This window comes from Pinus tabuliformis, chromosome 3_1, assembly GCF_031772625.1.
Source record: "Pinus tabuliformis cultivar Carrire ecotype Pingquan chromosome 3_1, CPIR1, whole genome shotgun sequence".
NCBI lineage: Eukaryota > Viridiplantae > Streptophyta > Pinopsida > Pinales > Pinaceae > Pinus > Pinus tabuliformis.
In genome coordinates, this window is record NC_142301.1 from 783,791,682 (window position 1) to 783,815,875 (window position 24,194).

At 39.1% G+C, this 24,194-nt stretch overlaps 1 pseudogene; it reads left to right on the forward strand.

Annotated features, from left to right (window-relative positions):
- Positions 1-19,537, forward strand: part of LOC149189744 (WAT1-related protein At5g07050 pseudogene) — a 39,631-nt pseudogene extending 20,094 nt beyond the window's left edge.
- Positions 19,538-24,194: the final 4,657 nt, after the last annotated feature.

Sequence of the window (24,194 nt, forward strand, 5' to 3'; positions counted from 1 at the left end):
ATAGCTAGGTAGTTCAACTACCAGATTAGAGCTTCAAATATTAAACTCAGGTATGATAGGAAACTTCTCAATCCCACTTACAAAGTTCCTTAGGCATCAAAATCTGTGTTGGATACTCTTTTTGATCTAAATGGGAAAATTAGCTTTGTTGTGCTAAATTCCTCTTTATAATATGTAAAAGTTCTTAAGGATTCATGAGGTTAATTACAAGTTTTAACATGAGTTTTTGAGTGTTTTTATGTAAATTTTATGTAAAAATTAACATAAACAAATGAATAAACAACAACATATAACATACATGAACATCACCAAAATAGTATCACAACAACACATGATGAAGGAGTTCATCCGCATGGGCTACGTCTCCTTGGTCCAGCTTCCAATGGCTTAGCCCTCTCTATTATGCTCAAAAGTGTGAATACATCAATTTACAATGCTCAAAAAGCTCTGAAATCTACTCCAATGGCTCCAGAATGCCCAAAAATGCCTTTATAGCCTCTATCTGCTCCTAATTTAGTAAAAAACTAAAGAAGTTATGAGCTTCCCTAGCTCTTGCACTATTCGCTCTACAAATTCCCCCAAATCCAGCACTGGTCCTACAAATCTTCCCCGAATTGTGCTAAATGGGTGCCAAATTCGTGGGATTTGAGGCAAATTTGTAGGCGCATTAATTCATCTAGTAAGCCCTTAACCCAAAAATTAGGGTCATGTGGGGGGCCACGTGCCTCGGGCTAAGGCCAATGACCCTCCCCCCTCGGCCGACCTCCCACTTCGCTCGCCCGCAAGTGCATCGGCTCCATGTGCCCAAGGTTGGCCCCCCCATAGGCTAGCCCCTCCCTACTCCGTCACACTCCTATGGGTGGCCATATGGCTAGGGGCTAGCCCCTTTTTCCGGATGGCACAAACTTAAATTTTAAATAGATGGGGCATACCATAGTTAATAATAACTAAACATATGGCGTGTTGGTAGGAGGCTTTGAACTTGTTTCAGGAGGCCACGGGTTCGAACCCTGCTGTTGGTGCTTGGACCTTAACAAATTTTGGTGGCCCTTGGGCTGCCACATGGTGGCCCTTGGGCTGCCACATGGTGGCCCCTGGCCTTGCCACATGGTAGCCTGTGATGTGCCACCTACCAACCAATCAAAACATGCCACCTAGGCACCTACCACGCGTCAAAACATAATTCGCCAGAGGTAAAATCAGTCATATGCATAGTCACACTACCACGTAGGTATGCCTAGTCAGCACCATGTCAGCAATATGGACTACAGATTGGGCTGCCTACATATATATATATTTTTAAAAATTTGCCTATTTAGGAAAATGAACAAAACATGTTTCTGGGAGCATAAGATGTTCATTTCACACGAAACAAGTTGCGTAGGATTTAGGACGAAGAACACTACGCGGTCGTTCAGATTCCACACTGATCTGACAACTTTGAATTTTGAGCATATTTTTAAGCACCTGATTATTCCCCCCACCCCCCTGGAAGTTTTTGGACGTTGAAAGATCACTTTTAGTTGTACAGGAGGTGAGGGTACAATTCCCTCTCCTTTCCAATCTCGATCCATTTTTCCTTAGAAGAATTCGCTCCTTTGAGCCCCACTTGAAGGTAGTCCACACTCCCTCATTTTGAAGACCTTATTCTTCTATCAAGAATGGTGCCTTGTTGTAGATCATCAAGGTATTCAGGAGAAATATCCTGAATGGAAGGCATCTAGACATTTTCTCCTTGATCTTCAATCAAAAGAGGCTCATACAACATTAAGTTCTCAACATTAACAATAGCATAAATTTGCATATATGAAGGCAAATCCAACCTGAAGGCATTTTCACCAATCTTTTCCAAAATTCTGAATGGACCATATCGAATTGGTTTCAATTTTTCACCTTCTCCTTGGAGCTTTTATTTGCTAATGTGAACCAAACTTCATCACCGACTTGGAACTTGTGATCTACTTGATGCTTTTCGTGCCTTGATTTGCATTTGCCTTGACTCTTTTCCAGCTATTCTTGAACTCTTTGGTGTACCAATTGGATTTTTTCAATGAACATTCTTTCTTTGTCTATGTCACTATGACCATGAATAGCAACATCCTTTCCAAAAATGAAATCCAAAGGATACTTAGGATAGTATCCCAAACATGCTTCAAATGGTGATGTTTGAGTTGAAGAGTGCTTGGCCCGATTGTAAGCATGCTGAATGTAGTGCAAATGTTCATCCCACAACTTAGGATGCTTGTTGCAATACCCATGAAGAAGATGTATCACGGTCATTTTCACCACCTCTGTTTGACCATCTATTTGCAGATGAAATGTTGTACTCTTTTTCAATTTGGTGTCCATGAATCCCGACAAACTTGACCAAAAGTTCCCAACAATGGATGTGGGCAATCCAAAATGCGCCCATACATTGTGAAAGAATAACTGAATTGTTTGTTTAGCTGTAATTTTCTTTTTACATGGCATCAAAATAAAAAAATTGTTAGACCTATCCACAACTACATACAAATAATCATGGCCTCTTTTTGAGAATGGAAGACCTCCTACAAAATCCATAGAAACACTCTCCCATGGTCGTGAAGGTACCGGAAGTGGTGCCTACAATCCTAAGTTCCTATTTCTAGGCTTACTGACTGCACATAATGAACATCCTTTAATAAAATGTGACACACTTTCAAGCATAGAGGCCACTAACAATACCTCTGTAGATGTGCCACTGTCTTACTTACACCAAAATGACTAGTAATAAGAGAATTATGTGCCTCTCTTATGATGTTGACTCTTTTTCCCTGTGGAATACAAAGCTTACTAAGATGGTACAACAAGTTATCATGAAAATGATAATCCAATTCCTCTACTTGGTTACCTTGACTCAAGCTTGTATAAACATCGTGAAAGTCATTGTCTAATGCATACTTCTCAATATAACTTTCATGCAAAATAGAATTATGCTTGAGTAAAGTAGCTGCACTAATAATAGGCCTAGAAGGCATATCAAAAACTTTATTGTAGATACCTTTCTTATACCTTCTCACCAAATGGAATTGTTGAAGAAAACCCATCCATCAGAAATGCCTTGATTGCTGCAACTTAGATTGAGATTGCAAGTATTGCAATCGCTGATGACTAATGTGAATGATTGTTTCCTTACCCATCAAGTAGTGTTTCCACTTTTTCACACTTTTGCACCAATGCATACAATTCCTTGTCATATGTAGGATAATTAATTACGACACCATTGAATGTTTCTGAATGAAAACAGATAGACGTACCATATTGCATGAGGACTGCACCCATGGCATAGTCACTAGCATCAATCTGGATCTCAAATGACTGTCTCATGTATGGAAGTGCAAGTACTGGGGCTAAAATAATCTTTTCCTTCAATGCATCAAAGGCATTTTGTTGTTTTCCTCCCCACTGAAAAACGTTTTTCACGCTAGTCAATGCATGCAAAGGAGCTACTATGGAAGAAAAATTAGCAATGAATTTCCTCCAATATTGGGCTGCTCCCAAAAAACTTCTTACCTCGGTAACTGTCTTGGGCCTATGCCAATTCAAAATGACATCAACCTTGGAGGGATCTATTTTCAACTCACCTCCTCCAACAATAGGACCCAAGAAAACTAAAGAAGTTTTTCTAAACTCACACTTTGACATCTTTAAATACAATTGTTCTTTCTTTAATACATCAAGTAATTTTCTCACATGCATGACATGTTCATCACGACATTTACTGAAAATTAAGATGTCATTTTAGTAGACTATAACAAACTCATCAAGAAATGGCATCAACACATCATTCCTCACATGCATGAAGGTAGCAGGAGCATTACATAAACCAAAAGGCATAACTAGCCATTCAAACAAACCTTGTTTTTTCTTGCATGTTGTCTTCCAAATATCTCCTTCAACAATTCTAGTTTGATGGTAGCCACTCCTTAAGTCCAACTTAGTAAAATACTTTGCATCTTTAAATTGATCATGTAAATCATCTATTCTAGGTAGTGGGTAACAGTTCTTTACTGTAATCTTGTTCAATGCACAAAAGTCCACACACATGCACCATGTTCCATCCTTCTTTGATGAACAAAACATGTTTCTGGGAGCATACGAAGTTCGTTTCACGCGAAATGAGTTGCACTAGATTTAGGATGATGAGCACTACGTGGTCGTTCAAGTTCCATACCGATCTAAAAACTTTGGATTTTGAGCAAATTTTTGAGCACCTGATCATTCCTCCCCACTGGAAGCTTTTGGACCCCAAAATATCACTTTCAATTGTTCTATAGGTGAGGGTACCCTCACCTTTCCAATCTCGATCCATTTGACCTTGGAAGGATTTGTTCCTTTGAGCCCCACTCGAAGGTAGTCCACCACTAGGGAAATTTTGAGGTGTAAAATGGGCCTCCTAAGAAAAATGTACAACCAAAATAAAATTTATAAGAACCAATAGGATTCAAGATAATGATGCCAACCATGGGGGATGATTCACCATTTTTGGATTAAAAGAGTAAAAATATTAAAAAAAATAAGATAATAAAACTACTTTTTCATTTCATATTTTCAACTTATCTCCCTAAGTTTTTACTCAAATTTCGAGTGGGAGTACTTGTTGGATGAAAAATTTAATTCCTCATCCAAGAAGTACCCATGTTGCATACTTTCGATGTATCTTGCTACAAGAAAAATGAGAAATACATGAAAAAACGTGATTGCATTGCAATCACATTTTTCATGTATTTCTCATTTTTCGTGTAGTAGGGTCCATAAAAAGTATGCAACATGGGTACTCCTTCAATGAGGAATCAAATCATGCATCCAACAAGTGTCTCAAATTGAAATTTGAGTAAACCCATAGGGAGATAAGTTGAAAATACGAGTTGAAAAATAGTTTTTTCTTTTTTCCCTCTAAAATTTGATGATGTAATCTAATCTTATTTTATTATTTCCACTATCATTTTATAATTTCCTTAGGAGGCCCATTTTAGACCCCAAAACTCCCCTAATGACTCCCTCGTTTTGAAGACATTGTTCTTCTGTCAAGAATGGTGTTTTGCTGTAGTTCATCAAGATATTCAGGAGAATAATCCTCAATGGAAGGAATATGGACATTTTCTCCTTGATATTCAATCAAAGGAGGCTTATACAACCTTAAGTTCTCAACATTAACAATAGCATAAATTTTGATATATGAAGAAAAAACTAACCTGGAGGCATTTTCACCAATCTTTTCAAGAATTCTGAATGGACCATATCAAATTGGTTTCAACTTTTTACCTTCTCCATGGAGGCTCTCTTTGCTAATGTGAAGCCAAACTTCATCACCAACTTGGAACTTGTGATCTACTTGATGCTTGTCATGCCTTGAATTGTACTTGCCTTTGCTCTTTTCCAGTTTTCCTTGAAATCTTTGGTGTACCAATTGGATTTGTTCAATGAACCTTCTTGCTTTGTCTATGTCACTATGACCATCAATAGTAACATCCTTTCCAAAAATGAAATCCAAAGGATACTTAGGCAAGTATCCCAAACATGCTTCAAATGGTGACGTTTGAGTTGAAGAGTTCTTAGCCTGGTTGTAAGCATTATGAATGTAGTGAAAATGTTCATCCCACAACTTAGGATGCTTGTCGCAATACCCACAAATAAGATGTATCACGACCTTGTTCACCACCTCTATTTGACCATTTGTTTGCAGATGAAATTTTGTACTCTTTTTCAATTCGATATCCATGAATCCCCACAAACTTGACAAAAATTTCCCAACAAATCGAGAATATTGATCGCTAACAATGGATGTGGGAAATACAAAATGCACCCATACATTTTGAAAGAATAACTAAGCAGTTTGTTTAACTATAATTTTCTTTTTACATGGCATCAAAATAAACATTTTGTTGAACCTATCCACAACTACATACAATAATCATGACCTCTTTTTGACAATGGAAGACCTCCTACAAAATTCATAAAAACACTCTCCCATGGTCGTGAAGGTACTAGAAGTGGTGTGTACAATCTTAACTTCCTATTTCTAGGCTTACTGACCGCATGTAATAAACATCCTTTAATAAAACCTAACACACTTTCAAAGCATACAAGGCCAATAACAATACCTCTGCAGATGTGCCACCATCTTACTTACATTGAAATGATCAGTAATAAGAGAACTATGTGCCTCTCTTATGATGCTGACTCTTTCTCCCCATGGAATACAAAAGCTTACTAAGATGGTATAACAATTTATCATGAAAATGATAATCCAATTCCTCTACTTGGTTACCTTGACTCAAGCTTGCATAAGCATCCTGAAAGTCATTGTCTAATGCATACTGCTCAATATAACTTTCATGCAAAACAAAATTACGCTTGAGTAAAGTAGCTGCACTAATAATAGGCCTAGAAGTCATATCAACAACTTTATTGCAGATACCTTTCTTATACATTATCACTAAGTGGAATTGTTGAAGAAAACCCATCCATCAGAAGTGCCTTGATTTCTGCAACTTAGATTGAGATTGCAAGTATTGCAATGGTTGATGATCAGTTTGAATGATTGTTTCCTTACCCACCAAGTAGTGTTTCCACTTTTTCACACTTTTCACCAATGCATACATTCCTTGTCATATGTAGGATAATTAATCAATGCACCATTGAAGTTTCCGAATGAAAACATATAGACTTACCATGTTGTATGAGGACTGCACCCATAGCGTAGTCACTAGCATCAGTCTGGATCTCAAATGACTGTCTCAAGTCTAGAAGTGCAAGTACTGGGGCTAAATTGATATTTTCATTCAATGCATCAAAGAACTTTTTCTATTTTCCTCCCCACTGAAGAACGTTTTTCACACTAGTCAATGCATGCAAAGGAGCTGCTATGGAAGAAAAATTAACAATGAATTTACTCCAATATTGGGCTACACCCAAAAAACTTCTTACCTCAGTAACTGTCTTGGGCCTTGGCCAATTAAAAATGACATCAACCTTGGAGGGATCTATTTTAAACTCACCTCCTCCAACAATATGACCCAAGTAAACTAAAGAAGTTTTTCCAAACTCACACTTTGACATCTTTAAATACAATTGTTCTTTCTTTAAGACATCAAGTACTTTTCTCACATGCATGACATGTTCATCACAAGATTTACTGAAAATTAAGATGTCATCTAAGTAGACTATAACAAACTCATCAATAAATGGCCTCAACACATCATTCATCACATGCATGAAGGTAGCAGGAGCATTACATAAACCAAAAGGCATAACTAGCCATTCAAACAAACCTTGTTTTGTCTTGAATGTTGTCTTCTAAATGTCTCCTTCAACAATTCTAATTTGATGGTAGCCACTCCTTAAGTCCAACTTAGTAAAATACTTTGCATCTTTCGATTGATCATGTAAATCATCTATTCTAGATAGTGGGTAACAGTTCTTTACCATAATCTTGTTCAATGCACAAAAGTCCACACACATGCACCATGTTCCATCCTTCTTTGGCATGAATAGAACATGTTTTTGGGAGCATACGAAGTTCGTTTCACGCGAAACAAGTTGCACCCGATTCAGGATGATGAGAACTACATGGTCGTTTAGGTTCCATACTAATCCGAAAACTTTGGATTTTGAGCAAATTTTTGAGCACTTGATCAGTCCTCCCCACTGGAATCTTTTGGACCCCAAACGATCACTTTCAATTGTTCTGTAGGTGAGGGTATAATTCCCTCACCTTTCCAATCTTGATCCATTTGGACTTGGAAGGATTTGTTCCTTTGAGCCCCACTCGAAGGTAATCCACCATTAGGGGAATTTGAGGTCTAAAATGGGCGTCCTAAGAAAAATGTACGACCAAAATAAAATTTATAAGAACCAATAGGATTCAAGATGATGATGGCAACCATGGGGGATGATTCACCATTTTTGGAGTAAAAAAGTAAAAAGATAAAAAATAATAAGATAATAAAACTAATTTTTCATTCCATATTTTCAACTTATCTCCCTAAGGTTTTACTCAAATTTTGAGTGGGAGTACTCGTAGGATGAAAAATTTAATTCCTCATCCAAGCAGTACCCATGTTTCATACTTTTGATGGATATTTCTACAAGAAAAATGAGAAATACATGAAAAAATGTGATTGCAATCACATTTTTCATATATTTCTGATTTTTGGTGTAGCAGGGTCCATAAAAAGCATGCAACATGTGTACTCCTTGGATAAGGAATCAAATTCTGCATCCAACAAGTGTTTCAACTTGAAATTTGAGTAAACCCATAAGGAGATAAGTTGAAAATATGAGTTGAAAAATATTTTTTCTTTTTTCCCTCTAAAATTTGATGATGTAATTTAATCTCATTTTATTATTTCCACTATCATTTTATAATTTCCCTAGGAGGCCCAGTTTAGACCTCAAAAATCCCTTAATGACTGCCTCGTTTTGAAGACCTTGTTCTTCTGTCAATAATGGTGTCTTGTTGTAGTTCATCAAAGTACTTAGGAGGAAAATCCTCAATGGGAGGAATATGGACATTTTCTCCTTGATCTTCAATCAAAGGAGGCTCATACAACCTTAGGTTCTCAACATTAACAATAGCATAAATTTGCATATATGAAGGCAAATCCAATGTGATGGCATTTTCACCAATCTTTTCTAGAATTCTGAATGGACCATATCGAATTGGTTTCAACTTTTTACCTTCTCCTTGGAGCCTCTCTTTGCTAATGTGAAGCCAAACTTCATCACCAACTTGGCACTTTTGATCCACCTGATGTTTGTCGTGCCTTGAATTGTACTTGCCTTTGCACTTTTCTAGTTGTTCTTGAACTCTTTGGTGTACCAATTGGATTTGTTCAATGAACTGTCTTGCTTTGTCTATGCCACTATGACCATCAATAGTAACACCCTTTCCAAAAATGAAATCCAAAGGATACTTAGGAAAGTATCCCAAACATGCTTCAAATGGCGATGTTTGAGTTGAAGAGTGCTTGGCCCGGTTTTAAGCATTATGAATGTAGTGCAAATGTTCATCCCACAACTTAGGATGCTTGATGCAATACCCACGAAGAAGATGTATCACGGTCTCGTTCACCACCTCTGTTTGACCATCAGTTTGCAGATGAAATGTTGTACTCTTTTTCAATTCGATGTCCATGAATCCCCACAAGCTTGACCAAAATTTCCCAACAATTCAGGAATCTCTATCACTAACAATGGATGTGGGAACTCCAAAATGCACCCATACATTTTGAAAGAATAACTGAGTAGTTTGGTCAACTATAATTTGGTTTTTACACGGCATCAAAATACACATTTTGTTGAACCTATCCACAAATACATACAAATAACCATGACCTCTTTTTGAGATTGGAAGACCTCCTACAAAATCCATAGAAACACTCTCCCATGGTCGTGAAGTTAACAAAAGTGGTGTGTACAATCCTAACTTCCTATTGCTAGGATTACTGACCGCACATAATGAACATCCTTTAATAAAACATGAAACACTTTCAAGCATACGAGGCAAATAACAATACCTCTGCAGATGTGCTACTGACTTACCTACACCGAAATGACCAATAATAAGAGAACTATGTGCCTCTGTTATGATGTTGACTCTTTCTCCATGTGGAATACAAAGCTTACAAAGATGGTACAACAATTTATCATGAAAATGATAATCCAATTCCTCTACTTCGTTACCTTGACTCAAGCTTGCATAAACATTCTGAAAGTCATTGTATAATGCATACTGCTCAATATAACTTTCAAGCAAAATGGAGTTATGCTTGAGTAAAGTAGTTGCACTAATAATAGGCCTAGAAATCATATCAACAACTTTATTGTATATACATTTCTTATACCCTATCACCAAGTGGAATTATTGAAGAAAACACATCCATCAGAAGTGCCTTAATTGCTACAACTTAGATTGAGATTGCAAGTATTGCAATTGCTAACGATCACTGTGAATGATTATTTCCTTACCCATCAAGTAGTGCTTCCACTTTTTCATACTTTGCACCAATGCATACAATTCCTTTTCATATGTAGGATAATTAATCATTGCACCATTGAAAGTTTTCGAATGAAAACAGAAAGGATTACCATGTTGCACGAGGACTGCACCCATGGCGTAGTCACTAGCATTAGTCTGGATCTCAAATGGCTGTCTCAAGTCTGGAAGTGCAAGTACTAGGGCTGAACTAATCTTTTCCTTCAATGCATCAAAGGCCTTTTTCTGTTTGCCTCCCCACTAAAAAACCTTTTTCACACTAGTCAATGCATGCAAAGTAGCTGCTATGGAAGAAAAATTAGCAATGAATTTCCTCCAATATTAGGATGCTCCTAAAAAACTTGTTACCTCAGTAATTGTCTTGGGCCTTGGCCAATTCAAAATGACATCAACTTTGGAGGGATCTATTTTCAACTCACCTCCTCCAACAATAGGACCCAAGTAAACTAAAGAAGTTTTTTCCAAACTCACACTTTGACATCTTTAAATACAACTACTCTTTCTTTAATACATCAAGTACTTTTCTCACATGCATGCCATGTTCATCACGAGATTTACTGAAAATTAAGATGTCATCTAAGTAGACTATAACAAACTCATCAAGAAATGGCCTAAACACATCATTCATCACACACATGAAGGTAGCAGGAGCATTATATAAACCAAAAGGCATAACTAGCCATTCAAACAAACCTTGTTTTGTCTTGAATGTTTTCTTCCAATTGTCTCCTTCAACAATTTTAATTTGATGGTAGCCACTCCTTAATTCCAAATTAGTAAAATACTTTTCATCTTTCAATTGGTCAAGTAAATCATCTATTCTAGGTAGTGTGTAACGGTTCTTTATCGTAATCTTGTTCAATGCACGAAAGTCCACACACATGCACCATGTTCCATCCTTCTTTGGCACCAAAAAAATAGGCGACCCACATGGCGAAGAACTTGGCTTGATGACACATTTATCCAACAAATCTTGAATTTTCTTTTTAGTTTCTTCACTTTCCATCACTGACGTCCTGTACATGCCAATGTTAGGAGGAGGACAATACTACTACGACTATATTTCATTTTGGATTTCTTTCTTGGGAGGCAATCCTTTCGGTTCTTGAAACATCTCATCATATTGGTTAACAACATCAACCAATTTAGATTTCAATCTTGAGTCACAACCTTGAAAAGCTTCATTATCAATATCATTCTTAGGTTTGATCATTAGAAGCACAAAATTCTTGCCAGAATTCACTAGTCTTTTCATCTGCCCCGCATTTACAAGTAAAAGATTTAGTTTCTTACTATGGGATCTTACAATGTATTCTACTCCATCTTTGAACAAATGGTATTTGTTTTCATGTCTATGGAAGATATATTTTCTGTTGGGTCCCTATAATACTAGTGATTACCCCATTACTATTATAGTTATACCCATTATTTATATTGTTGTGCCCCTATTACCCCCTTATTGTTATTTCTGTGCCCCATAGAATCCCTCTATTGTTATTTTTGTGGCTTTATATTATTATTGTTAGGTCGGGTGGATTATATTGTGACTCCTTAGACTCCTATATATAGAAAGGAGGTTTTGTCATTTGAATAATCCAAGAATTGTTCATTTATGTAATGTAAAGGAGGTTGCCCCCTCGAAGAGGCTGAATTCTAAGGCGTTGATCTATCTTTTCTATCTTTTCTTAAGCTGGTTTCATAACATTTGGTATCAGAGCTTTGGATTCTAGGGTTTCGCTGCTCCAAAGAGGTCATCGTGGCATTTTCGCTATAACTTTTTTTTTTGTGACGTTTCAGAAGTTGAAAAAAAAACCCATTTGAGAAGAAATCGCGCTGAACCTTGGGTCCAAATTTCAGAGCTTTTTGCGTGATATGTTCGGAGATATGATCTGAGGAAGTTGGTCTTTTTGCAGACTCCTGAATTACATTCAAAACAGGTGACCTGGGGAAAATTGTCATAACTTTCTCTCTGGGAATCAGATTGAAATTTCGTAAGAAGGTACAGAAAGAGGATGGACTGTAGTTTCTTGTATATCATTTTCAGAACCAAATATCGAAAATTGTACACGTGGCACTTCATACAACTTCGCTCTTTTGGAAAGGTCTATAATCAGGTCATCTTGGGAGATTGTGCATAACTCTTTCTTGGAGAAATCCAATTTGGATCAAACGGGTGGCATTGGAAAGAGGACACAGAGAGCTACTACAGGTTAGAAATTTAGAACTAAATGATTGGAAAGTACAGAGATACATCAGAGGCAATATCGAGCTCCTACAAAGTGAAAAAAGGTGTGTAGATTTTTTAAAATTTTTGCTTAAGCTTGGTTTGAAAATTTATTTTGAAGGAATTCCAAGGGCATAGTAGAGTATTATTATCGGTAACTGATGCCCCGAGGAAAGAAAATGCAAACACCTAGTAAGGAACCTGAAAGCTCTAGCATGACTCATGAAGAAGAGGAAGAAATGCTACATGATATATCAAAATTACAAGAACAAGTGCAACAAATGTTGATGAGCCCCAAAAATGGATAATTATTTGGGCTCATTCAACCTCCTAATTTGACTTAATCCACCATTCTCATTAGTTTATTGCATGTTTTCGATTATATTTATGCTAATAGAGTGAATTTGGTTAGTCATTATGCCAACAAGTCTAATGGGTGCTTTGTGTAGCCTTTTTGGTCAACTTGGAGACAAAATTGAAGGTCTTAATGAGCACTTGGCAGCCAAATTCGTGGGAAGAACAAGGGAGAGGATTTGTAGGAAGGTGTCCCCTTCATTTATGGGCCCTTACCTCGAATTCTCCACCATCAGCTCAGAGTTCAAAGGCCACCAAATCAATTAGCACAAGGGCAGCCAAGCAAGTCAAGTAGGACTGTTGTTGACTACAAGTTTTGGGCAGCCGAGTCCCTAAATTTTAGGAGGACTGTTGGGGTCCTCAATTTGTATAAATAAGAAGGCTTAGGGCCTCATTTGGGTTAGCTGGTAGTTAGTCATTTCATAGACTTGTTGTAGTCATTTTGTAGTTCGATTTTTAGGCAATAGATTAGTTTTGTTGTCAGCTCATTTTTCAAGTTCTCCTTGTGGACAGTTTTGATGTAACTCTTCATTTCTTTATCAATAAAGATGAATCCAGATTTGCACCAGCTCTAAATCTCTCTTAGGAGGCTGTAGCTCTTGGGGTTGGGCCCATCTCAAGCGCCCAGTACCTCCTTTGTTTACCTTTATGTGTCTTTGCTGCATTCTTAGAATAAAATCTGCCATTTAGATCTAAATCTTGTTTTGTTATTTAGGTTGCTTTTGACGATTAAAGTAGATTTTCATATTCAGATTGATTTGATAGGTTAATAACATAAAGGATACTTGGAAAAAGGGCTCAAGCACCTCTGATCTTACCTCTCCCTTAGTGGGATCGTGAGTTGGGACAAAGGTGACCTTGCTGCCCAACAAAAACACTAGTTTGCTTGTCCATGCAATCTTTGGTGTAATGTTTTCCTTTGTAGGAGTTAATCATGCGTTCAGGCCTTTTGAAATGCTTCTTTTCTTAAGTGCTGTACATGGTTCTCTTTATGAATAAAGCTGCTGTTCATTTGTTTCATTGACAGTTAGACTAGATTAGCTAAGATTTCGATTGTGTGCAGGACTTAGTTGAGTCAGTTAAGTGTACACCGTGCAGAGCATCTCCATCTCTCTCTCATTCACCCAAGCTTCGTCCAGGCCAGCTGCTCCATCTCCTAGTTAGATTCCTCGTCTCACAACTGTCTTTCTGCCCACGTAACCCTACCTTATTGCTCCTCCATTGTCTTAGCCTTCTTTAAGTCAAGCCAGCTTTCCACACCCTCTCACCACTCCAACCATCAGTCCTTGGGTCATTTCAGGCCCCTACTCTGCCTCTCTATCCATTCATGCACCTTACCTCACTCACCCATCCTCCAAAATCCAATTTTTAAACATCCTGTAGAAAAATTACAGAACATCCTGTAGAAATCCTAAACATCTTGTAGAACCCCTGCAGACTTCTTGTAGAAGCTCACGAATGAGGTTTCTTGATAGCCAAACTCTGTGAAACTCTCTGGAAGGGTGTTAGGGAACCCTTAGGCCCTCTCTGTACCATCCCAACCTTTTCCAAGCATTTCTCCTCCTTGATCCACCTCTGCACAGTGAAAAGCCAGTTAAAAGCACATGCATGATAATTCTAACAACTTAATCAAAAATACAAAAAGATGTTTTCTTCAGATACTGGTAGTCTAGACACATGTATTTTACCTTCATAGAAGTAATGGAATCTCTTTCAGTAGTTTGCATGCTCTCCCTTGCGTCAGTAGGACTAGCTGGTAGAATTAGGGTTTGCTAGGGTTTGCGTTTCTTTTTGGCTTTCAGTTTCTTTTTGCAATTAGATTAGCTTCCTTCAAGTTAGCTTTCATCCATCAATTAAAAAGCTTCTTCTAAGAGCTCATAGAAGTTGGCTTAAGCTCCTAGTGGACTTGTGCCAGCTGACCAAGTGACAGCTGCGGCAAGAGCTAGTACTTGTGCATACAACACCGTCGCTTCCAAGTTTGTTACGAACTACCGGGTTGATAAAATTAAAGAAGGGAGTTCTAGGAGTTGTAGCATTATTGCTACAATACTGGGGCCCACCATCTTTTTGGCGTCGTTGCCGGGGAAGCATCAGAGTATTGGTGATTGCCGCTTTTCTTCTATTTTCCACTACAATCTTCTGCTAAGTAGTTTATTTCATTTCCATTATGCAATTTTGTTTATGCAAAAGTAGATTAGCATTTCCCGCTTTCATAGATTAGCATTTCAATTCCGCAATTTCATTTATGTAAGCGTAGATTAGCATTTCAATTCCGCAAGCATAGACTAGCATTTCATTCCTGCAATTTCATTTGAGCAAAATAGATTAGTCCTTTCCTGCTTTCATTTCAATTTCGCATTTTCATTTTAGCAAGATAGTTAGTTGCAGTTTAATCTATTTCAGTTTTGCAAGTAGAAGTAGAAAAAAGCAAAAATCAACGAAAAAGATTTCATTTCATGCCTTGTAGGAGTAGAGATAAGTTAGAAAAATATTTTCACAACACCCCCCTTTGCTTCACACAGCCAATCTTCTCTCTTCTTCGATGGCTGTGACTAAGAAGAACCCCTGGGTGGACATCAAGACATATCTGAAGAACCTCTAGGGGAGAAGAAGAAGAAACCATTCCTCTGGAGCGAATGGCTGCAAGCAGAAATGTTGGGAGCAGTACCTTATCCAAAGATGAATTTGCAAATCAGATGGAAGATTTCAAGAGTGATATGAGGCAGTTTCTTGCCAGGCAACTGGATACCCTATGGATCCAAAAGAAGCAAGAGGAAGCCAAGAGGGCTTTGGTCATCTTTTGTCCCAGGTGCACTAGAAAGCATCCTAGGAACGAATGTCCATTGTACTCCATAGAAGTGTGTTTTGTATGTGAAGAATACCATCCTACAGATCAGTGCCCTTCCTTACCCAAAATCAAAGCTGCATATCAGAGAGCCAAAGGAGCCACTGAATCACTCTATTATATGAACCAAAGGAGGCCACATGAACCTAGATCTTATCAGCAGGAACTGCAAGGGACACCCGAGACCTATTATGACCCCTATCAAGCCACTTTCATGCTTTCTTTGGGTCCCCCTGCTCATCCTTCCTGGTTCACACCTCCGCCTTGTTCCTTCATAGATCCATATTATTCCCAACTAGTTGCTCATTCATTTCACTCTTATGCTCAGCCACAACCTCAGTGGAATGCACCTCATCAGGGGTGGAGGCCCCAATACAACACTCCTCCCACTTCTTTTCCTCCACCACCTGCTCATCCACAACCATTACCTCCTCCTCCACCAAGGCGACCCCAAATGCCTACCCAACCACAACCCCATCCACATCCATCTCAAATCTACGCCCCCACTCAGCTACCCATACCTCCATTTCCAAACCTGTCCATTGGAGTAGCTCAACAAAATTGCAATGCTGAGACACAACATGTCCAAATGACTCCTCTTAAGCTCGATGATCTTCACCATAGCTCAGGAAGAGTGTTGCAAAGCAGAGATTATCTTGAAAGCATTGAAGGACCACATCCGGCAAAAGAAGATTCAAAAGAGGAGATCAAAGAACCATGGGCTGCACTTGATGAAGAGAAGAGATCAGAATCAGAGATCGAGAGAGCTCCCTCATGGTTACCATCAAATCTTCCATGTATTCAAGAGAAAGATCAACAAAAAGAGGAAGATGAGGAAGTCATAGTAGAAAGTGACATGAAACATGACCCAAATCAGCAAAAGGACCAAGGATATCAAAGCTATATTGAGATATGGTTTCAGAAGGTCATTAAGTTGCAGTAGTACTCTCTTCTTCAACTATGTTTAATCCCTTCAAAGTCAAATCATTTGGTCTCTGAGATCCGGATAGCTGTCAAAGCATGCATTTCAAGCCTCCACATCAGTTTATCTCTAATCTCGATGTGCACATGGCTCCATTGGAAGTATGCTTATACTTGAGAACGATTTTGTTTTTCAAGTAGGGTAGGGTAGAAAAAAGAAAAAAGAAAAAAGAGAAAAAAGAAAAAGAAAAAAAATGAAAAAAGAGGAAAATAGAAATCTAAGGTGAAAACCTCCTCGGAGGCGCCTTAGATTGGCTCATTGATTGAAACCTCCATGAGGCGGTCAATGGGTTGAAAAAAAAGAGAAAAGAGAATAAGATCTCTGGGTGAAAACCTCCCTTGGAGGCGCCCAGGGCAAGCAATTAGGGTGAAAACCTCCATGAGGCGCCCTAGTTGTTTTTCAAAAAAAAAAGAGAAAAAGAAAAAGAAAAATAAATATAATTTCCATTGAATAATTTCAGGTTGCAGCAATGACATTGCAGGTCAGGAGGATCACTCAAAACAAAGACAAAGGAGTTTTTGTGCCTTCTAGAGGAGGTTCTATATTTCTACAGGAAACATCCTGTAGAACCTTCAAGCGAGCCAGATTCGATTTTGGAAGGGGATCTAAAGCTTGGAATCCATTGGTTATGCCTGCAAGCATCCATGTTCCCATTCCTCACCCTTTTCCATCATCTTTTCCACCTCATTGTGCTTCTTCATTGTGCTTCTACAGGAAGTTCCTGTAGAAATTGTAGGAAGCTAGAAATGGATTTCAAAAAGGTGGTTTGGCGAACATGGTAGCTTCCTCAAGGGTTCAAAAGTCCTCCTGCAATCTTCAAACTCCTCCTCCATCATCTCCATACCTGCATCACAGCCCAAGCTCAGTTCTTCTTTCCATGCAAAAATTTGCAAAATGCCTTGAAGCAAAAATACCTAGAACATAATTTGTTTTTGCCCTAACTTGAAAACCATGCATCCATTTGAAAAACCGTTTTATGGGGAATTGCACAAGGGTGATGGCAACATGCCTGAGCAGTTTCAGCCAATTCCGGTGCACGGTTTCCAAGAAATCAGCCTCCATCACCATCAGCCATTTTTGCATTTTCTCCATATCCGTGCATCCGTTTCAAAACCTGTTTCATGGGGATATGCATATGAGTGATGGTAACCTACCCAAGCAGTTTCAGCCAATTCCGATGCACGGTTTCCGAGAAATTGATCTCTGAAATCTTCAGCCATTTTCCATTTTTCTCGAAATCTGTGCATCCATTGATCGCAATTTTGCTATGGGAGATGCATAATGATGATAGGAACGTGCTCAACAAGTTTCAGATCGATCCGGTTTACCGTTTGGGAGCAATGGCGAAAACAAGTTCTGGTCTTGTGAAAATTCAGCAGTAGCAACTTGAATGTGTAGATTTGAACGTGGAAACAAATGCCTGGAGCTTAGATCTAGCCAGAGGACACCTGCACAAGAAAAAACAACCAAAAAATCAGCAGCCAAGCCACATGCAATCACAAAAACCAATGCATGCAGCAAATGAAAGATCTCAGCACTTCACAGCAACCACACACGACTTGCAGGTACGTGACTAAACTCGTTCCTCTATTTGCATGAATGTAATTCGTAAACAGCATGAGCAATGAGATGTTTGGGATTAAAAAAATCGGTGGCCAACTAACTGGCCACCCTCGTCTAGTTCGAACAGCGCTCGGTGGGTGAAATCAACACGTGTGCTCAGCCATCTCAAGAAGAAAATTGAAAACAGGTAGTGGTGGTTGTTTAAAATCCAACGTAATTGATGGAAGTGAATACAGGCAGAGAACTACAGTTCATAATTACACTACAGTGGGGACCAATGGTTTGCATGGGGCCAACGTGCACTTAGCCAGCTCACCCTCCATCAGTAGAAGCCTCCATAAACAGCGAATTGAACTCATCCTTGAAATGCTCTCACCATTCGCTAATTAATTTGCATTTGCAACATTCTTAGCTGAGATTGCAGTTCAAGTCTGCCTGGTCGGCATGAATATCATTACCAGAGTTGCTCTGGACGAAGGAATGAGTCATTTTGTTTTCGTAGCTTACACCCTGGCTGTTGCTACAGTAGTTATTTCTCCTTTTGCTTTTTTCTTGAAAGAAACCATCGCCCTGCAAAGACTTGTGCCATCTTCTGGCAGATCTTTGTGCTTGCAATGGCTGGGTAAGACCACTCTATTTCAGAATTTCTACTTTGCTGGCCTAGATTACACCACCGCTACATTTGCTTTTGCAACGTCAAACCTGGTTCCTGTTGTCACATTTGGGATGGCCACAGCTTTTAGACTGGAGAAAGTTGATATCAGGAGTAAATATGGCCAAGCCAAAGTTGTAGGAACCATTATATGTGTGGGTGGTGCAATGATTATGACCTTCTACAAGGGCCCTGTTCTCATTAGGCTCAATAGGGTTCTTCATAACACATGGCTGCTTGGAGCACTGATGCTGTTTGCCGGCTGTTTATTTTGGTCTGGATGGCTTACCTTTCAGGCTCCAGTTGTTAAGAAATATCCAGCAGAAATTTCATTAACAGCTCTCACGATGCTGCAAGGAACTCTATAGTGCACTGTGGTGGCTTTAATTTTTGAGCCAAAGGCCTCTGCTTGGAGGCTAAAGTGGGACATTCAGCTTCTCAGCATCATATACTCTGTGAGCACCGCATCTTCGTTTTAATAATGTGCAGAAATTCTTAACATCGTCATTGATCATATTGGCCCATAATATGCAGGGAGTATTATGCTTTACATTTGCCTTCTTTGTACAGACTTACTGTATCCGTCTGAAGGGACCTGTCTTTGCTGCAATGTTCAATCCAACTTCAACCATAATTGTTGCAGTGTTGGAACAACTAATCCTTCATGTGAAATATTATCTGGGAAGTCTGCTGGGAGCAATTCTAGTAATAGCAGGACTGTATATTGTACTATGGGGCAAGGCAAATGATGACAAGTTGGTGACAAGCCCAGAAAGCACAACCCTGCAGATGTATCCAACAACATCAGTGATTGGAACATTGGCATTAAACCAAGCTGCCAAAACAGAGGGGGACAAAACCACACTAACACCCAGGGAGAAAAGACTACAGAGTAGAATGGAAAGGACTGGAAAAGTCCACGTCAGTGAGAGCACCTCTAAGGTAGCCACAGCCAAGCTGAAAGGAAAATCACCCACAGCCAAGCAGGATACAGTGGTGCTGTCTGTTTCTACAGGAAGCCAGAACTCAGCTGCAGGATTTTCTACAGGAAGTTCTGTATTTTTACCAGAAACATCCTGTAGAAGCCTTTGGGTAGGATAGAATCAATTAGGGAGAGGGATTTGAAGCTTGAAGACTGTTGAGGAGACATGCAACCACTCTTCTCTTCCATCCTCCACTGGTTTCATCTCCTTTCGCCACCATTGCTGCCATCAGATTGACTATACTTGCACAATCATACCAAAGCTGAGAATTCTTTAGGAAAATGAGCAAGTAGTGGGAAGAAGCAAAGAAGCATGGTTTCATGACAGAGAAGAGGACATCACTTCAGAAGCTTGGCATGACAAGGAGGCCACCAGGGCCATCAAAGATGAGGAGAGAGATTGGTTGCTCAGAGGATGAGCAACACTTTCAGTAGGGCGGTGATGATGAGCCCCAAAAATGGATAATTATTTGGGCTGATTCAACCTCCTAATTTGACTTAATCCACCATTCTCATTAGTTTATTACATGTTTTCGATTATATTTATGCTAATAGAGTGAATTTGGTTAGTCATTATGCCAACAAGTCTAATGGGTGCTTTGTGTAGCCTTTTTGGTCAACTTGGAGACAAAATTGAAGGTCTTAATGAGCACTTGGCAGCCAAATTCGTGGGAAGAACAAGGGAGAGGATTTGTAGGAAGGTGTCCCCTTCATTTATGGGCCCTTACCTCGAATTCTCCACCATCAGCTCGGAGTTCAAAGGCCACCAAATCAATTAGCACAAGGGCAGCCAAGCAAGTCAAGTAGGACTGCTGTTGACTACAAGTTTTGGGCAGTGAGTCCCTAAATTTTAGGAGGACTGTTGGGGTCCTCAATTTGTATAAATAAGAAGGCTTAGGGCCTCATTTGGGTTAGCTAGTAGTTAGTCATTTCATAGTCTTGTTGTAGTCATTTTGTAGTTCGATTTTTAGGCAATAGATTAGTTTTGCTGTCATCTCATTTTTCAAGTTCTCCTTGTGGACAGTTCTGATGTAACTCTTCATTTCTTGATCAATAAAGATGAATCCAGCTTTGCACCAGCTCTAAATCTCTCTTAGGAGGCTGTAGCTCTTGGGGTTGGGCCCATCTCAAGCGCCCAGTACCTCCTTTGTTTACCTTTATGTGTCTTTGCTACATTCTTAGAATAAAATCTGCCATTTAGATCTAAATCTTGTTTTGTTATTTAGGTTGCTTTTGACGATTAAAGTAGATTTTCATATTCAGATCGATTTGATAGGTTAATAACATAAAGGATCCTTGGAAAAAGGGCTCAAGCACCTCTGATCTTACCTCTCCCTTAGTGGGATCGTGAGTTGGGACAAAGGTGACCTTGTTGCCCAACAAAAACACTAGTTTGCTTGTCCATGCAATCTTTGGTGTAATGTTTTCCTTTGTAGGAGTTAATCATGCATTCAGGCCTTTTGAAATGCTTCTTTTCTTAAGTGCTATACATGGTTCTCTTTATGAATAAAGCTGCTGTTCATTTGTTTCATTGACAGTTAGACTGGATTAGCTAAGATTTCGATTGTGTGCAGGACTTAGTTGAGTCAATTAAGTGTACACCGTGCAGGGCATCTCCATCTCTCTCTCATTCACCCAAGCTTCGTCCAGGCCAGCTGCTCCATCTCCTAGTTAGGTTCCTCGTCTCACAACTGTCTTTCTGCCCACGTAACCCTACCTTGTTGCTCCTCCATTGTCTTAGCCTTCTTTAAGTCAAGCCAGCTTTCCACACCGTCTCACCACTCCAACCATCAGTCCTTGGGTCACTTCAGGCCCCTACTCTGCCTCCCTATCCATTCATGCACCTTACCTCACTCACCCATCCTCCAAAATCCAATTTTTAAACATCCTGTAGAAAAATTACAGAACATCCTGTAGAAATCCTAAACATCCTGTAGAACCCCTGCAGACTTCCTGTAGAAGCTCACGAATGAGGTTTCTTGATAGCCAAACTCTGTGAAACTCTCTGGAAGGGTGTTAGGGACCCCTTAGGCCCTCTCTGTACCATCCCAACCTTTTCCAAGCATTTCTCCTCCTTGATCCACCCCTGCACAGTGAAAAGCCAATTAAAAGCACATGCATGATAATTCTAACAACTTAATCAAAAATACAAAAAGATGTTTTCTTCAGATACTGGTAGTCTAGAAACATGTATTTTACCTTCATAGAAGTAATGGAATCTCTTTCAGTAGTTTGCATGCTCTCCCTTGCGTCAGTAGGACTAGCTGGTAGAATTAGGGTTTGCTAGGGTTTGCGTTTCTTTTTGGCTTTCAGTTTCTTTTTGCAATTAGATTAGCTTCCTTCGAGTTAGCTTTCATCCATCAATTAAAAAGCTTCTTCTAAGAGCTCATAGAAGTTGGCTTAAGCTCCTAGTGGACTTGTGCCAGCTGACCAAGTGACAGCTGCGGCAAGAGCTAGTACTTGTGCATACAGCACCGTCGCTTCCAAGTTTGTTACGAACTACCGAGTTGATAAAATTAAAGAAGGGAGTTCCAGGAGTTGTAGCATTATTGCTACAATATTGGGGCCCACCAAATGTCACGCTCACAAAAGTTAACATATGCTAAGATAAATGGCGTGGAAGCTAAGATGGACAATTTGAAGATAGATTTGAACACAAATTTGAAGACAGGCATGGCAGATTTGAAGACAGATTTGACAAATTTTCTACAAGAAATAATTACTAATGGTGAAAAGGTAGTAAAGGAAACTCATGATGAGAACAAAAGAAATGTTAATCATGATTCCATAGACGCTAATGTTGGATCCAATAATCACCATATTCCAAAAATCGATATGAGGAAGTTTGATGGCAAGGATCCCGCCACATGGATATTACAGATGGAGCAATTCTTCGATCTCAATAATGTGCAAAACGCACAAAAGGTACATATGGCAACTGTATATTTGGAACCAAATCAGTTTGTATGGTATCAATGGCTTTGTTCTCGTAAACAATTTATCACTTGGGCAATTTTTACGGAAGAATTGATAGCACATTATGAGGATACAAAAAGCAACACTTTTTTTAGCCAATTGATAAGTCTCAAACAAAAGGGTTCAATAATGGAGCACATTGAGGAGTTCCAAAAATTGAACATAAGGGTAAAAGATATTCCAGAGGAGCATAGGATTGATGTGTTCATAGGGTCTTTAAAGGATAATATCCAACATGATGTTCGCCTTTGGGAACCTGATTCATTAGAGAAGGCATTCAGGTTAGCAAGAAAAATGGAAAGCAAAATTATGGCAACTAGGAAGCATACCACTCACAACTATAAAGATGGAAGTGTTGTTGCCCCTAGTCTTCCACAACCTACAAGGTTGACACCACAACAATTGGAAGAAAAAAGAGCAAAAGGGCTTTGTTACAATTGTGATAGCAAATACACAAAAGGTCATAAGTGTGCTGAGAAGAAATTATTCTACATAGATTGTGAAGAGGAAAAAGAAAAGGAGCAAGAAAGGTCAAAAGAAGAGGATATATTCCAGGAACAAAGCCTAGATGAAGAACAAATAAATCCGACCATATCTTGTAATGCATTGGCGGGAATTACCACTCCTCAAACCATCAAGATAGAAGGACAAATCAAGAAGAAAAAGGTAATAGTGTTGATTGATTCAGGAAGCACCCACAATTTTATTCATTGTAGGGTAGCAAAAGAATTGAATTGCTTCCTATATCCAGCACCAGAGTGTCAAGTGATGATTGCAAATGGAGGAACAATAAATTTCTCTGGAAAGTGCCATAATATCAAGCTATCCATGGGAGAATATGTATTGACTAGCCCAATGCTTTCCATTCCAATGGGAGGTGCTGATGTTGTACTAGGAGTCCAATGGCTACAATCCTTGGGTACAATAGCTTTTAATTTTCAAGAACTTTTCATGAAATTTTCTGTGGAAGGAAAGGAAGTTGAATTAAGGGGTATTGCAGGGAAACCAGGAAAGATAATCAGCTCTAATGGCATGACAAAGCTTCTAAAAAAGGAGCAAAGAGGTGTAATTGCACAATTATGTTCGCTAGATGTTTCCACATTGGAATCATCTATTTCTCCAGATCTCCAAAAAGTCCTGGACAATCATTCCAAGGTATTTGAGACTCCCAAAGGTCTCCCACCTATGCGTGATCATGATCATGCTATTCATCTGATTCCAGGAAGTGTTCCTCCAAACATCAGGCCGTACAGATATCCCTATGTCCAAAAAAGTGAAATTGAACGTATGGTTGCAGAAATGCTAGAGGCTGGTATAATTCAACCGAGTCAAAGTTCTTTCTCAGCTCCAGTAGTATTGGTGCACAAGAAGGATGGATCATGGCGCATGTGTCCGGATTATAGGGAGCTCAACAAGCTCACTATTAAAGATAAGTTCCCCATTCCTGTCATTGATGAATTACTGGATGAATTGCATGGATCAATTTACTTCACCAAGTTGGATCTTCGTTCGGGATATCATCAAATCAGAATGAAGATTGAAGACATTCGAAAACGGCATTTAGAACTCATGAGGGTCATTATGAATTTTTGGTC